At 41.5% G+C, this 17,787-nt stretch overlaps 1 protein-coding gene and 1 pseudogene across 3 annotated transcripts in view; both read left to right on the forward strand.

The window, feature by feature from the left end:
* The window catches only part of GRID2 (glutamate ionotropic receptor delta type subunit 2), a 1,415,717-nt gene that overhangs the window by 1,219,301 nt on the left and 178,629 nt on the right, over positions 1 to 17,787 (forward strand). The window lies entirely within an intron of this gene.
* LOC130015892 (uncharacterized) lies at positions 8,462 to 8,574 on the forward strand (annotated as a pseudogene).

The following is a 17,787-nucleotide window of genomic DNA, read 5'->3' on the forward strand; positions in this document are numbered from 1 at the left end:
ACATCAGGTGGTGCTCAGGGCTTCCTCCTAGCTCGGTGCTCAGAAACCGCTCCTGACTGGCATGTGGGGGCCACACGGAATGCCAGGGGATGGAGACCAGGCCAGCCTTGTGCGGGGCAGTTGCCCTCCTGGCTGCACTGTCCCTCCAGTTCAGCTTCCAGGACACTGTCCAATCACACTGTCGTCAGTTACTGTGGTATTCTCCTCTGTCGATGTCTTGTACCTCATTTTTCACATACTGCACTGTAGGATAAAATTGGTTTGTCCTTTCTGCCTTGCAGCAGGGGGGCTTAGGTTTATTGGGTTACTCCCATCACAGTGCTCCCAACCCTCTTTGTTTATTTATAACCTCTTTCTTTGTGCTCTGCTTCCCCAACCGATCAATCACCTTTATCTCCTAATCAGACTCTGTTAACTTGTAAATACTGTTTTTTCTCTTCTCCTTAAGTTCTTTGCATAGTTAATTCAGAGCAATGTACATTTTTATATAGACACAGGAAGACAATGCTACGCTTTGTAACTTGGGAGTTAATTGACTCTGAATGATATTCACCCCTGGGCGTCTGTTCTCTCGACTTAAGCCTCAGTTGCCCTTACTTCCTAGCACGCCAAAAGCAGGGTCCCAATGACGGACTGGATAGACCCAGGACAAGCGGTTGCACTACCCTGGCATCGAAATGGGCCAGGCCAAAGTGTCATAATTCTTAGCTATAAGCACAGTCATGGACAAAATCCAAAAAGTAAAAGCTGGATTAGGACCCTGCTAGGGTTAGGAAAGATTAATCTGGCCTGAGCACTGTAGTCCAGGATCTATAGTGAGATGTCCCCAGGAAAGCCACCCTACAAGCTTAATGCATCTCTTACTGTGTCCATACAAAAAAGGACATTTTTCTCTCAATCAACTATGCAAAGGACTTAAAGAGAAGAAAAAAGCAAAATTTAAAAGATAAGACAGTTTGATTAGGAGATAAAGGTGATTGACCGGTTGGGGAAGCAGAGCACAAAGAAAGAGGTTACAAGTAAACACTGAGGGATGGGAGCACTGTGATGGGAGTAACCCAATAAACCTAAGATCTCTGTGGCAAGGCAGAAAGGACAAACCAGTTTTATCATACACTACATGACAATATTTTTTGGCTATTCCTCTGTGTTTACCCGGCCAACCCAGGTTCGATTCCTCCAGCCCTCTCAGAGAGCCTGGCAAGCTATCGAGAGTATCTCACCTGCACGGCAAAGCCTGGCAAGCTCCCCGTGACATATTTGATATGCCAAACTCAATAACAATTGTCACAATGGAGACGATACTGGGCCTGCTCGAGCAAATCGATGAACAACCGGAGCACAGTGATAGTGATTCCTATGAGGAGAGACACCTCCAGCCGGAATATAAGAATTAGCAGTGGAAGCTTTTCATCAGCTGTCCCCGATCGTGGCTTAATACCAAAGACCCCTAAAGTAGTTAACTGTGAGCAGACGTTACGCTCTCGTATGAGAACTTAGAAGTTCTCTTGTCGATTCCCTGTGCTGTTGGTTAGGGCCACCAGCAGCTCTGAAGTCACCAGGGAGTCGTAAGAGGGATGTCTGAGTTTGCATTATTTTCCCAACACTCGGACCCTAGACTTGGTTTTCTTAGCAAGCAAATAATATTCTTGTTACAATTTACACTACAAAAATTATTCTGTAACTTTATGAAATTAGTCTCAATCAGCCACGCTCTTCCTCCCATCAGTGTGTCTCATTTCTCTCTTATTCCCAAAAACTTATTTTTCTCATCTTCCTAACGTTCCCTTTAGTATATATTTTGCTCTGTTAAGAACAGGTGAATATTTTCTTAAATTTATCCATAAAATTTTTTTAAATGGTCTTTTGCTGAAAAATAATAACCCTTTCTCTTTTAACTTACTGGCTTGTGTGTCTTTCCACCAAATTCCTCCCAATTAATTTTGCTTATTCCCACAGATCTGAGCTTGTCTTTCAGTAGTTTTTATCCTATGAGTAATAATATAATTATTGCTATTATTTACATTTTAATACATACTCTGCTGTTAAACACTTTTGCTTCCTCTGTTAAAACTCACTTGCTCAGTGGGGCTGGAGAGATAGCACAGTGGGTAGAGCATTTGCCTTACACGCGGCCGACCTAGGTTCAATTCCCAGCATCCCATATGGTCCCCTGAGCACCACCAGGAGTAACTCCTCAGTGCAGAGCCAGGAGTAACCCCTGTGCATAGCCAGGTGTGACACAAAAAGAAAAAAAAACTCACTTGCTCTAAAGCAGGTTAATATTATGGACCTCTAGATATGTTTTACATCTATCTTCTGCTTCTGTCTTTATCGTGTTAAATGGTTTGTTTCTGTTGCTATATCTTATCCAAAAAATAATTCAGATGTGTGCACATATACTTGTTGTGTTCATAAAAGAGATAGAAGAACAGGATTTAAAGGTAGCTGCAGAATACGTATATATTTTTATTTATAATTTTCTCTAGGTATAAAATAATTCATTTAATAACAATTCATTTCAAAAAGTCGCTCTAATTCATCGTGAAATAACCCAAATCCTGTACGATAAATTTAGTTTTCAAAAATTATTTATGCAATTATCACTATGAAAACCGTATGCAGCTTTCAGTACTGCTGTGTAATTTCACTCACAACGCAATTCCGGGATTTTCATAATACTATTTTCCCTCACTTCGTCAAGGTAACAGTATGAAGTGCTTGTAAAGCACATTGCTGGGTTGCTTGGGTGGAAATTATCTGAAGCACTCTTCTTTGTGGCTCAGCACCAGTTCTGCAAGGAAACGCAAAAGAAGCAGATCTAGAGAAGAGAAAAAGTGCGAAGCACTGTCATTAGGGGTGCTTGAACAGAAAGAGAGCGAAAAGTATTTCAGCTAAAAAGCAACAACGCGAGACCAAGTCATTCAGGTATACTTCAGGTAAACAGATTACAAGTAAATTACAGGTATTTCTTTAAGTGGAAAAAAAAGCTTTTAGATGATTACATGTCTCCTAAAAATAATTTTATCATTATTGAAACTTCCTGCAGTTTTCTCCTAGGTAAAGCTCCCTTCGAAATACATCGCTTACGTTTGGGGAAGAATAATACTAAAGCGATGGTTTTCATTCACTTGTATCCTCATTTGAAAAACAATATGATTATACACTTCCCAAAAATAGGTATGCCTCAATTTCTGCTTAGTGTCTTGTGTCAAACTCAGTATCTCACAAAAGCAGAAAGAAAGGTGGGGGAGGAGATGTGAGTCTTCGAAGCGGAATCCCATGCCTGGAGAAACCCATGGCTCTCGCTCCCCCTGAGCTCAGGGCCACGGCCATCCATCCTGACTTGGGACTGGAGTTAGGTTCCAGACGGAGTTCAGAGCTTCCAGCTGCATGTGAAAGCTCTTAGTCGCTTTGACCATCACCAGAGAAGCCCAGAAAGAATGAAACCAGAGAAGGAGGAACACCCCTTGTCTGTGCCCACCTGCTCCTAATTGTGCTAAGATATGAACACAGGATGCAGAGAAGGCCATGGAAGCATGGATGAGCTTGTTTGGGGGACAGCAGAGGTACCGCCTTCCCATATGCCCAAGGGACCCCCAGAGCGGTCCATCCCTACCCCGGGAAGGCCATCCTTCACACTGGGCTTTGGGAAGTACCTGGGGCAGGGAGAGAGGAGAAAGGTGAGAACAACCACCAGGACCAACCTGAGCCACCATGGGGGACAGTCACAGGCACACCCTGGGGAGAAATGGGCCTGACCTGGAGTCCTGACCGGACAATCAGGACTGGACCAACACTGGGCATGCCACTGGAATTCCCAAGGAACCGTGTAGAGTTGAAATTGCCTTGGGAGACAATAGCGTTTCCTCTCACAAAGGATAAAGTTGGTACTTTGAGTTTTATTATAATAAAGTGTCCACCTGTCGGAGGCGCTGTCAAGAGAGGGAAAGGCAGGCTCCGTGAGTTTGAGGCGCGTGTAATTCAGTAAAAGGGGCGTGGGAACCAGACAACAAAACTAGCACTTGCTTGAAGGCTGAGCTGCCCTGAGCTGGGGCAGGTGCGCGTGAGAGAGGAGGGAGGTCAGGGCTCACCCTCTCGGGCCCTGAGCACGCCTGGACGTGGCCTGGTGACCTGGGCCCTGCTGGCTGGGGAGGGGCCACACCGCTGGGCTCGGGGTCAGTGGTCAGCGCATCAGCCCAGGGAGCGAGGGTCTGGCAGGGTCTCACCGGCCTGGTGCTTCTCTGCAGCCCCTGCCCAAAGGGCCTAACAGAAAAGGTGTGTTGTCGTAGTTGAGACGTTGTGTCAATAGAGTGTCACATCTGGTCACTCTGGGGTGTTTGAACTAGGGAGAGGTAATATGGCATCTTAGATCAGGTCATCTGAATTAAATCCAGTGCAGCAACAAATCCCCACGGTCAAGAGAACAAGAGGGTAGAGGGGGTCCCCAGAGCTGAGCTTCACGGTGGACCCAGGGCATGGAGGGAGAAGAGCAGGCACTGGAGTGGGGGCATACTGGGGGGCAGAATTATGAGGTGGTGTATGTAGGGTTGTGATGTATGGGGGTAGTGTGTCTGGGGGTGTGATGTATGGGGGTAGTGTGTCTGGGGGTGTGATGTTTGGGGGTTAGTGTGTTTGGAGGTGTGTGATGTATGTGGGGGTGATGCATGTGGACGTGTGATGTATGATGGGTGTTTGTGGGGGGTGTGATGTTTGGGGGCACTGTATGGAGGATGATATATGGGGTGTATGTGAGGGGGAGTGTCTGGGGGTTATTGGGGTGCGTTGTTGGACTGAAGTGTGCCTGAGTCTATCTCTGGCGGTACTGTAAATCACGGTACCCTAATAAAATGGAGAAGATGGAGCACAGCATTGAATCAAAAACATGGAAATTAAAAGCTAAAACACTAAATTCTTAGAAAATGCCCAACTCAACTCAACCCTTTCCTTCACATCATGATTCCCCTGCAGTAAATACTTGGATATTCCAGAGCTGTGTCTTAGGTACATGTCTTATTCTCGTTTCAGTTCCTAGACGTGTCTTTTCTTTTTTTTTCACTTCTTTTATAAGTTGGCAACTACTGCAGTAATGAAGAGCCATTTAGCTAAGACAGCCCAAATCACCCATCCTAAGGATTCATAACTAACTGAAAACTAACAAATGTTCATCTGTGGGAAACATTAGCTATTGAATCCTGAAATACTAACCCACCTAAGCCAATTTTTAAGACTCCATTTTAAAACTCTAAAGTGATTTCTTGTAAGGTCTTCTTCAGATTTATTCTGTTTCATTTCTAACAAAAAAATTGCATTTTTATAAACCTTGATAATGATCAGTTTTTCTTAAAGTCACTTGATAAAATTTTTTCCAAATTGACGAAAAAACTTTGTCTTCACTCTCTTTTGACAACCTTCTCCCCTTCTTAAGAGGTGAAGCTGTGTCACTATGGATAAGACTGTTGTATGATATCTTTGTTTTCTCATTGCTAAGCCATGAAGTTGGTATGATAGTGAATTGTCACAACTGATCACTCTCTAAAGTCCTTTTTTAATGCTTCTTGGTAATGTGTAATAGACTTTGGGTTACAACCATCTTGAAATGCCATCATGTTTTTACAAGATGACAGAGTAATGATGTGAAAATGCTGAATTTAGTAATAGAAAATCTGCCATGAGTTGTGATCTTGCCATTATTTTCCAAAGACTGTTATGGTATTATAAGAGAGTTTTACCCTATTTTTTAAGTATTAAATAATAATCAGATGCTCATTTTTCTTCTAATTCCCCCTCACATAAATGTCCTGATCACTTAAATCACTTAACTTCCCGTTAGTCGTCGATTTGCTCGAGCGGGCACCAGTAACGTCTCCATTTGTCCCTGTCGCGTGCTAGTGTAGCCCAATGGCATCTGTTCACTCCGGGAACATGAAGGGCCTCAAACCGATCGTTCATGATCTTGACGAAGAAGCCTGACCATCTGGTAGGTGAGCGGCCACGCGGTCTTTTGACATCCCGTGGAATCCAGTCGGTAACAGCTCTAGTCCAGCAGTCGTCTTTAAATCTCATTACGTGACCAGCCCATCTGATTTTCGACACCTTGGCAAATGAGACAGCGTCCCTGATTCTTGATCATCAACGGATGTCAGAACTCCGGATTCTTTCTCTCATTTGAGTGAAACGTGATATTCCAAGCATAGCTCTTTCTATTCTTCTTTGGAAGACCTGAATAGCATTCTCATCCTGTTTTCATAGGGCCCAGGTCTCTGAGGCATATGTTAATGCAGGAAGAACAGTGGAATCAAAGAGATGTGCCCAGAGCCGGAGGTTCTTCATCCTCTTAGTTATTTCTTCGACGTTCTTGAAGGCGTTCCAAGCCGCTCTCTTCCTCCTGCGCAGCTCGGGTGCCAGGTCATTTGTCATGTTGACCTCTCAACCTAGGTACACATAGCTGTTGCATTTGGAGATGGTCGTTCCATTGAGAGCGAATGGGACGTCAGGAACAAGGCTGTTTCTCATAAACATTGTCTTCGTAAGACTCAGCTGTAGTCCTACCTTTCCACACTCACGGTCAAAGTCGGCCAGCATTTGTGCCGCTTGGCTGATGTTTGGTGTTATTAAAACAATGTCATCAGCAAAGCGGAGGTGGTGTAGTTGCCGACCATCTATCTTCACTCCCATTCCTTCCCATTCCAGTCGTCGCATGATGTTCTCGAGGGTGGCACTGAAGAGTTTCGGTGAAATGGTATCACCCTGCCGCACCCCTCTCTTGACATCAACGATCAATGTCCTGATAAAAGCCATTAATTCAATTAAGTATTATCTATACAGTTGATGTAGAAAAATCTCTTTACCTCAAGGTGCTTTTGGTATAATTGAGAATCATAATGCAGATAAATGAAAGAGTTAATTAGAAATCCAAGGTCACTGTGATTTAATTGTCCAAGAAGAATGTTCTTTAGTGCGTCTAAGTAGAAGAAAAGTCAGACTCTTCCATAAGAGTGAATATCTTCTAACTTGTGAGTCACTAGTCCCATGTGACTATGTAAATTCAAACGAATTAAAAATCAATGTCTCTATCACAGTATCCGTATTTTAAGTTCTCAGAAATCACAAGTGGTTAGGAACTTGCCCCTGTGGGTAGTACAGAGATGGAACACAGTTAGAGCACCACTATGTTCTACTCAACAGGTCAGAGCTGCACTTGGTGAGTGTCAGAAGCTGTGATTCTTTCAGAAGATTGCTTCACTAAATACCTTAAACAGCTTTCTTAGCACATAGCACAATGATCTGTGTGTGTTGCAGAAATAATAAGCTATCACCACTTCCTGCCGTAATGATTCTTTTTTTTAATTTTTTAATTTTTATTAGTGAAACGCCATGAGGTACAGTTGTAGACTTACAAGTTTTTGTTCCTGGGTTTTAGTTACAGGAATTACATATAATGACTATTGACTGAATAGTGAGTTCAAAGTATGGTTGTTCAAAGTATGGGGTAGCGTATGGTGAGTACAGAGTTTAAAAAAGCAGATGAGGTAATTCTTCACACATGGTAAGTGTTTACCAGATACCTGCTCTTGAGAATACCGGCCCTGCGCTGGTCATAACGGAGGCAAGGATGCTCTGATAAAAGGATGGAGGCCCAGCTTCAGAGCTTAGCATCCCAGGAGGTGGAGCAAAGTGGAGAGCCCATGTAAGAGTTCATAGAAGGTTCAGTGGAACAGAAGAGAAGGGACTTGAGCCCAAGACTGCAGGTCGGGGAGAACTTCCAGGGCTAATTGGTAACGAAACTCATCCTACCCGTGAGAGGATTACTAGAAGGGAAAGGAAGTAGGAGAGAAGGGTGAGTGAGGGACCATTCTAGCCAGAGAAGAAAGCCAATCTCTAAGTACCCAGGTAATATTTTAAGAAATATTGATAAGAAATTATTTAAGAAATTGTAAGAAAGATAAGCAAGTGACATTAACGAGAATATTTAAACAGATTAAAGATAAAGTGTGCATCTTATGAAAGTTGACGTGCACAGCACATGATAAGTAAGATATTGTGCAACATGGGGGCTGGAGCAATAGTACAGCAGGTAGGGCATTTGCCTTGCACGCAGTCGACCCGGGTTTCATTCCCAGCATCCCATATGGTCTCCCGAGCACCGCCAGGAGTAATTCCTAAGTGCAGAGCCAGGAGGAATCCCTGTGCATCGCCAGGTGTGACCTAAAAAGATATATATATATATATATATATATATATATATATATATATATAAAGGTAAAGGCCCTCCCGTTGATCGTTGATTTGCTCGAGCGGGCCCAGTAACGTCTCCATTGGAGACTTTGTTGTTACTGTGTCTGGCATATCGAATACTCTCGGTAGCTTGCCGGGCTCTCCGAGATGGGGGGAGGAATCGAACTCGGGTCGGCCCTGTTGGCCGCTTGTAAGGCGAACGCCCTACCGCTGTGCTATCGCTCCAGCTTCTCGGCCTTTTGGCTAAGATCAAGTGTAGTGTGTGTGTGTGTATATATATATATATATACATATATATATATATACATAATTTCACAAGTAAATTTTCTACTTAATGGTCTTTGAGAATACATAGAATCACACTGATAAAAACTGTGGCTGGAAAGGAAAATAAGTAGAGATGTAAAGTTTTATATAAATGTTATGCATGTTGACCTTTTCACATGCCTGTCGTTAAAATTTTGTATGAGGCAAGTGTTTTGATTTTTGTTAACATGTTGTTCAGTTTACAGTTGAATGTGTCATGAAGGTCCCAACCTGAATATAAATAAATCAGTTTTAGAGCAAAGTAATTAATCATCTCATTATGAAGACCCTCAGTGACTCAAAAGCTATTGTTTTCCTTTATACACTAATGATTCCATGACAGATTCTAAACATTAAACAGTAATGTTTTATTTAATATGTTTATGCCAGAAAAACTTGACATATATATGTACATATTTATAAACATCTCAATAAACCTTTGAAAATCTTTATACACACACTTATAATTTTCATAATGGTATCAGTGGTCTCTCTTCACATACAATATTTAGAGCACAAATTTTTCTTAAATTTTTTATTTACTTTTCCACCAATACTCTCTTCTTCCTTGCCTTCAACCACAGTATCCTCCCTTCCAAAGGTAACCAATGAGATATATAGCATAGCATATCGTTCTATATTTCATAAATATACATGACAATGCAGTAGTATGTACATGCTTATAGCCATGTACTTATGTTGTTTAGGAGCATTTTTTGCTTTAAAAAATAGGATTACAAGGCTGAGCAACAGTGCAGCAGACAGGCATTGGCCTTGCCCTGGCTGACCTGGTCTGCTTCCTGACACCCAACATGGTCCCCTGAGCTTGACAACAGTGATTCTGGAGCATAGAGCCAGGAGTAAGCCTTGCACTTCACCAGGTGTGAACCCAAAACTGAAAATAAATGAATAAATAAAGCAGTGACCTTTAAAAATAAATTAAAAACAAGGTCGTATTATAATTATTTTTCTTCGTGAAAATAGGTATGGCAACCCATTCGGGGTGTGTGTGGGATAGAAAAGACTGTAGCTGTTTTCCACTTCCAGGAATACTGTGTAAGAACACACTCTCCAATACAGTAACACTAGCAATAGATTTAAGCATTGTCAGAAAAACAGATGTACAGTAATAGCTTTCTCTTCTTTTATTTTTTCTCTTTCTAGCCACTGACGGGTTTAGGTATTCTTGTGTGTGTTAGGCACACCTCTTTGTTCCATCTTAAAGTGCCTTCTGAAATGCTTGATCTATTTTTTTATATACTCTAATCCTTGGGCTGAAGCAATAGCACAGAGGGTAGGGCGTTTGCCTTGTACACAACAGACCCATGTTTGATTCCTCCACCCCTCTCAGAGAGCCCAGCAAGCTACCAAGAGTATCCTGCCCACGTGGCAAAGCCTGGCAAGTTCCCCGTGGCGTATTTGATATGCCAAAAACAGTAACAACAAGTGTCACAATGGAGACGTTACTGGTGCCTGCTCGAGCAAATCGATGAACGGGAGGACAGTGCTACAGTGATACTCCATTCTTTATCAATTATAGAAGCAGATGCATAATTTTTCATTTAATCTTAGTCCCTGTGTTCCAGTATTTTGCAAGTCTATAATAATTCTGTTCGCTTTGTATATGTCTTCACTTTTGCCATACAAGTGTTTTTAAAATGGTTTATGATTTACGTATCCTTTTACAATTTACATATATTTTTATATCTCGTGAAAGCCCTTCATTGCTTATGCTGTGTATTTTTCCCATATTTTATAAAATATTTTTGTTACTCTATCTTGGCCTATTTAGTTGGAAAAGAAATTATTTATATTTCTAGCAATGATTTTATTTTCTCCTCGACAACTATCCAATTATACCAACAACATCCATGAATATGTTGATCAACTTTTGGGGGACAACTCAGCTATACCAGACAAGCCTTAATACTAGAACGTGATGTAAGGTGCTCTGTACAAAGGAATAATTGGATCAATTCAGTTTTAAATAGTGCTAACTGAGAACACTGCTGGTTCAACAAATAATGTTCTTGATAAGGTTTCTTTTTATACTCTGGTCAAAGTTATACTTATTTTCAACTCTCTACTAGTGAAATTTTAGTCTAGATTGAATACCCATCCACATAAGAGTTGTTTTTCAGGTTGCATTTGTGGAATCAGTAAATCTGTTGCAGATTTGGTGAAGAAACCGAGGGAACCCTGTGTCAGAACACCTTCCTCCCTAGTGACCTGGGTTGCGGTGTTGGTTCCTCTCAGGGGGGCGGTCTTCCGGCAGGCTGGGAATCAGTTTCCCCACAATTCTCACCCAATCAGGCCAGTAGTTCAGTGCTAGGAGGTGGAGCTCTTGGTTCCAGGATGCCAGATTATTGGGGTCCCCTAGGAATGTCGGGGTGGGGTGCTGTCCAGTAACGCAGGGGACTTCTTGGTGCCAGAATGTCTTGGAGACAGAGTACTTTCATTTTCTTTAATAATTAGTTTACTCATTGAGTGAAATTTGCCGTAATTTGTATTAGAATTATGTACACAATCTGCAAATGTGTTATTAAGGATTTTGTATTTTGACAAGCAATGAGTCTTATGCTTTCTGTTATGTATGTAATTTTATTTATGAAAATCACCACAGAAATCAAGATGATTTTTTATTACATTTTAAAAATTAAAGTGCCTTAATGCCAGAGAGTTCCCTTTTAGGGTGACCATTATGTCGCCGTAACTTTGCTACAGTAGACAGGTCACTGGGGTAAGGTCATTAAGGATCAATTCTACAGTAAAGGACAGCTCATCTGTTGTCACAATGTTCCCCATTTATTTCCCCAAAGCATATTTTACTTGAAACCTCCTAATTAGGAAGGTAACTTCACTCAATTTCATGGAGCTGTCAGGGGAACAATACAATAATGTATATTTATGCATGTTGTATGCCAAGACGAATTCAGCAGCTGCTATTTTCAGTGGAACATTGATGTCTTTTGGAAACACACAAAAATAATTGACTTGGAGTTTGATCTGCCACATCCCTGGATTGTGAGAATCTGTCTCCACCTGTATTTTCACAGTCCCTTGCTGCCATCTCTGATTTCACGATTTTTTTTCTGCATGTTTTGCAACAGGAAGTATTGTTCTTTTCCCTCACTCATTCATGGATTTGTGTCCTTCATCTGTAAAGGTAACAAAGCCTTTTAGCCTCCCACATGCCCACATTAGTATGACACCCATTCTCATTTTCATCATCTGAACTCGTGTGGGAAAGGTGAGCACAGTATTCACAATGTTAAAAATTAAATTAGCTCCACTCTGATACCAACAGCAACAGAGAGTGAACAAGGAGAAGACTGTTAACACCCCTGATTGCTAGCCACTGCAGACTCAGCCCTCACAGTGCTCCAGCTCCGAGGGAGGACTCATCGTCATGACAAGCCAACAAGTCAGAGATGCCAGTATTGGTGGCCATGGGGGGAGCAGAGAGCCCCCACAATAAGACAGTCCACGTGCCAGCTGGAAGACGCTTCCCACTCCTCCTTCAAACTGTGGGTCTGTGACGTTCCCACAACCTTCCTTACTCACTACAAAGCCCTCGCCTTTGTTTGATTGGTTGTTTTTTTTCCTTCCGTGATATTTTCCTTGTCTAAGTGGGGTGGTTGAGATCCTCACCCTTCCATTTGAAACTGGGGTACACTTACTGTCTGAGGCGTTCCTGTTCAGCTACCACCTTTCTCAGTTGCTGTCCCATGGTGACTGGGGTCCCCGTCAGGGCAGATGACCATCCCCCCCAGTTAATGGAAGAAGGAATGGGACCACAGACTGGTAATCAGTGGCACTTTATTCAGATTATCAGCATTATTATAGAGAAATCATGAAGGGTTGGGGCCAGTAATTACACACAGGTCTGGCCAAGGACGGAATTCCATCTAGAGAATCCAGCCCTCCAGATTCCTACTAGGAATCCACGAGGGGCAGAATTCCATCTAGGGCATATTGCTTTCTCCTTTCCTTTGCTGGTAATCCACTTACACATCATATTAAGTTTACTTCTTAATAATATTTTAATCAATCAATTTTTAATGAGATGGAGCAATAGCACAGTGGGTAGGGCGTTTGCCTTGCACCAGCCAGCCTGACCGAGCCAGGTTTGATTCCTCCGCCCCTCTCAGAGAGCCCGGCAAGCTACCAAGAGTATCTCGCCTGCACGGCAGAGCCTGGTAAGCTACCCATGACGTATTCGATATGCCGAACACAGTAACAACAAGTCTCTCGATGGAGACGTTACTGGGCCCGCTCGAGCAAATCGATGAACAATGGGAGGACAGTGCTACAGTGCTAATATTTTTAATCGTTTTGTATAAACACAATAAGAGAGATAGACTTTTGTCTATACTCTAAGCGTAAAATGTTCTCTCTGGTCTCATCGTAAAGGGTGGCTCTTCCTGGGACATCTCACTCTATTTCCCGGACTCCAATCCTCAGGCCACATTAGTTTAAACTAACCCAACAGTGTCTTTATTCAATTACTTCTTTTTGAGTCATGTCAGAATTTGTTCCATGACCATGTTCTTAATTTATTATGCTTCTCACAGTGCTTAGGCTGTCCATGTTGAGACCAGGGTAGCTTAAAGCTTGCCCTGAGTCCATCCAGTTCCTTGGTGGGACCCACCTTTGAGCATGTAAGGAGCTATGGTAAATTAAATCTATAGGCAACTGAGGCTTAAGACAAGTAAATATGACAGATGCCCAGGAGTAATTCAGAGCCAATTAGCTCTTATATTACAAACTGTCTTCCTGTGTCTATACAAAAAGGACATTTCTCTAAAATTAAAAAAAAAAATATATATATATATATGCAAAGGTATACTGGGGTTCTTGGTGGTGGAAGATGTGCACTGATGAAGGGATGGGTGTTTGATCATTGTCTGACCCAGACTTTAACTTAAGCTTTGTGTTAAGCTTACAATGATTCAATAAATTTGAATGATTCTCACAATGATTCAATAAATAAAAAATTTAAAGATATATATGCAAAGGACATAAAAAAAGAAAAGCAATATTTTGCTTACATATAAAAAAAGTCCAGAGACATCAGAAGAGTTGACTTTATAAGTTGCCGTGTCTGATTTGGAGATATCTGTGACTAACAGGTAGGGGGAAAAGAATACAAAGGAGAGGTTAAATTCAAAGAGTATTGGGTGTGCACCCAGGAGCACTAGAGTTGGAGTAATTGAATTAAGCTAAGCTCTCTGCAGAAGGAGAAAGACACCCCAGTGTTTAGCCTGCAATGCTTGGAACTGTAATCCAACAATTTATGAACATTTTCTCTTATGATTCACTTGCTCAGGGGTAGGGTTGAAGAATTAAAATTTGCTTTCACAATTGAACAATGGTTTTCTCTTCATTTTCCTTTTAAAAATCATCATCTTCTTACTACACACAGCTCTTTTCCTGAATGTGTTCTACTCTTTCTGTTGGCTCTTTCCCTGACTGTGACTCTCATGAGGTGAAGTGTTACTTTCCTTTGTCAACTCCAAGGGACTCAGGTCTGAATGCTGAATTTTCCCAGGTCCTGGTAGTTGTGTCGTTGCAGAAGGTAAAACGTCCATTGCCCATGTGAACCATGAATATAGAAGAAATTGATTCCAGTTTCTTCTTTCTTGAGTACCTTAACGGTGTTCTAGGCTCCTTAAGCTTCTGTCATTTCCTTGGCTCCTGACTGTGGCAGATTTTGCCAATCCACTCAGCTCGCTCCAGGCAAACTTAAAGAGAACAGAGAAGACATATTCTTGGAGGAAAAATATCCAAGGATGGTGAAACTTGGAAACCATTAGAGGCCAGGGATCAAATCGGTCATGTGCAGGCAAGGCAAGAACTTCAACCCCTGCTCTGTCCCTTGGGACCACCAGAACCCCAAGTTTTCTCAGCTCTAGAGGTGCCCAAAGTGGACAGCACTGTGCCCAGGAAGGGGGAGATGGGTCTGTCTGCTGGGCTGGTCAGGAGAGCAGTGACAGCCTCTGGTCAGTGGGAGCAGTGGGTAACAGGGGTCTTCTGTCTGTTACCTTGAAGCAGGTAGATTTCCGGGGTGCGTGGTTTTTATTTATTTTTTTCTTTATTTGTTTGGTTTGGGGTCTCTTGCGTGCTGCTCGGGGCTTCCTCTGACTCTGCCGAGGATCAGGCCAGGCAGCGCCCATGGGACCAAATGTGATGCCAGGAAGTCAACTTGGGTCTGGACACCTGGGTGATTTTTTTCCCTTTGGTTCGAAAAGGCGTTGCTAGGTCAAATAATTTTGCAAATATCTGTTCTAGACACGCACTCAGTTCTCCCAAAAACAAATTGTCTCTTGGAAAAATAGGGAACCCAAAAAAAATGTGTTGGCTTTTTTATATTCCCTGAGCACTTTAAAATCTTTTAAAAATATATTTATTATTCAAAGCACTATAGCACTGTCCTACCATTGTTCATCAATTTGCTCAAGCAGGCACTAGTAACATCTCCACTGTGAGACTTGTTACTGTTTTTGGCATATGGAATATGCCACGGGGAGCTTGCCAGGCTCTGCCATGAAGGCGGGATACTCTCGGTAGCTTGCCGAGTTCTCCAGAAGGGACAGAGGAATCGAACCTGGGTTGACCTCATGCAAGGCAAACGCCCTACCTACTGTGCTATCGTTCCAGCCCATTTCTTATTCATTATTCAAATAACCTCAAAAAAGAATGACAAAATATATGGGTTATAGGTAGAGACACAACTTCACTTCTGGGTTTAAAAGTTCATAAGTAAATATGACTAAGTTGAAACTTGTTTAAAAATGATTCATATCTTTCCTATAAAATATTTTGACATGTGAGCCTTTGAAATTCAGTCAGAATAACAGCAGATAAAATATGCTCAAATAATAGTTAAAGCAGTTACAAATGCATATGTATGTGTATACTCACATATGCCTTTAAAGCAGTCTTTAATGCTAAAATATGGACTTGAACATGATTTGTTGTGCCAAATACAGTCAGAACTGATGAATGATTTTAAATTATTAATTTTTCTAAAGTAGTAGAGGCCACCACCTAGAACTATGTCATAAATATTAAAACCATCACATCTTAAAGACTTATGTGGACAATGAATCCTGAGGACCAATATAGATCAATGCTGGGTTAATCATAACTCTTTATACTGGTAATTCACAATGACTTTAGCCTCCCAGACCAGGAGTTTAAATTATGAAGAAGTTGACAGCTTAGAATGCAAGGTTAGAATTTATTTCTTCCATATTGTTCCCAGGTCTTTTAATTTAAATTTGATAACAACAACAAATTTCCATTTTGTTGTAGTTTGAAAAACTCTGCTCTGATTTGAATCCAAAAAAAAAAACCCTTAGATCAAAAACCTTACTTAAATTTTAATGGTCATAAAATCAACACACCTCGCTGCCATGGAATCATATAAGTTAGAGATCCATGCATTGCAATGTTTCTGAAAAAAGCAAGCTTTTTCAAATAATGTGGAAAGTATCTTACCTGTGTTATAAAAGCTCAATTTATTTATTTTAACAGTATGCTTGAACAATATTAAGTTGTTTTTCTCTACTTTGATCATACACTATGATGCCTTATTTTTAATTTATAAAATATTATTTATCAAGCTAAATGGACTCTTCCTGAAGACAGTGGTCACCATAAGTTCTATGTTTGTTTGTCTGTTTTTAAAGTCCTATGGCAGATATCTCCCTGGGCATTAATCTTTAACACAGTGAAACATAGATGACTACCTGAGCTCAAGTTTGAAGTCTAGCAGTAATAATTTTTATGACTTAGAATAAATTCTATTACTACTTTTGGGAATTTGATATCATGATATTAGATGCCTCACTGTTGTAAAAAATTGACATATAAAGATATTTTTAAGACTAAAATAATAGGTTTGCTGTTCAAGTCTGTGTTCTCCCTTGAACACACACCTTGCTTGCTTTTCTCTTTGTCTCTTGCTTTTTCTGCCCTGGAGAAGCCCGTGATCTCTCTTGAACACATACTTCACTCTTTCTCTCCCCTCACATCTTTATAAATAGGTTACAGGAAAAACCATTTTGCTTCACAAAATAAAAAAGTAAAATAATACTTTGATATCCAGTATCACAAAAAAGGACAGAAAAAAAATATTCCTTCTACTGAAGAAGAGATAGTTTAGGGATTAGGATGCTTCCTTGCACGTGGCTGGATGGATCCTTGCACCTGGGGTTCTCTGGGCATCGCTTGGAACCACACCCAAGGAGTAGCCCTGAAAATACCGCTGGGTACAGTCCAAGTACTCCTCCAAGTGATCTTTTGGGAAATGGAAGTGAACACTTATCTGCTTTGAAAGTGAGCCTGAATTCGGGAAGGAAGAATGGAAGGATGGAAGGGAAAGAAGGAGGTAGGGAGAGAGGGAAGTGAGAGGGAGGGTGAGAAGAGGGGGGAGGGAGGGAGAGGGAGGGAGAGGGAGGGAGGGAGGGAGGGAGGGAGGGAGGGAAAGGTGCGGTGGGTAGGGCATCTATTTACCTTGTGTGCGGTTCACCCAGGTTTGGTTCTAGGCATCACATACAGTCCCCAAAGACTGGCAGAAGCCAGGAATAAGTGCTAATCACTGCCAGGTGTGCACCCCTCCCAAAAAGGAAGAAGGGGAAGGAAGGGAGGGACAGAGGGAGGGAGGGACAGACGAGGGAAGGAAGGAAGGAAGGAAGGAAGGAAGGAAGGAAGGAAGGAAGGAAGGAAGGAAGGAAGGAAGGAAGCGAGGGTTAGGTAATGACTTAATCTTTTAATAATTACTACCACTGAAGTTTTTTCTTGATAAAAATGACTCATCAGTGCTGTCTATACCAGTGCTTTTGAAATGATATTTTCAAGAATTTTCTAGATTAAAATTTTAATGTGTGAGAAAGACTGTCTCCCAATTGAAACCTGAAGTCATTAGGATAACAGGTAATTATGCCTACTTCTGGAGGAGCGTAGGTTACTACAGGGGATTCTTGCCTAATGAAACTAAAAGTGCTTTTAGCATTGGATCGTGATGGAGATTTAAGGAGGAAACAGTAATATCATACAAAGGAATTCTACAGAGAAAGAAAGAGCTGTCATAGTACGTAACAGTGTAGAATTTGACAATGTGTTTTCCCAACCTTTACTTAACAAGAAATGCAAACATTTGAAAACATTACTTTGAATGTTCATGTTTCTCTGTCATAAATGGAAAAGTGCAGAAAACTGGAAGGTTAATGTGTGTGT

The sequence above is a fragment of the Sorex fumeus genome, unplaced genomic scaffold, assembly GCF_029834395.1.
Source record: "Sorex fumeus unplaced genomic scaffold, SorFum_2.1 ptg000136l, whole genome shotgun sequence".
Taxonomy (NCBI): domain Eukaryota; kingdom Metazoa; phylum Chordata; class Mammalia; order Eulipotyphla; family Soricidae; genus Sorex; species Sorex fumeus.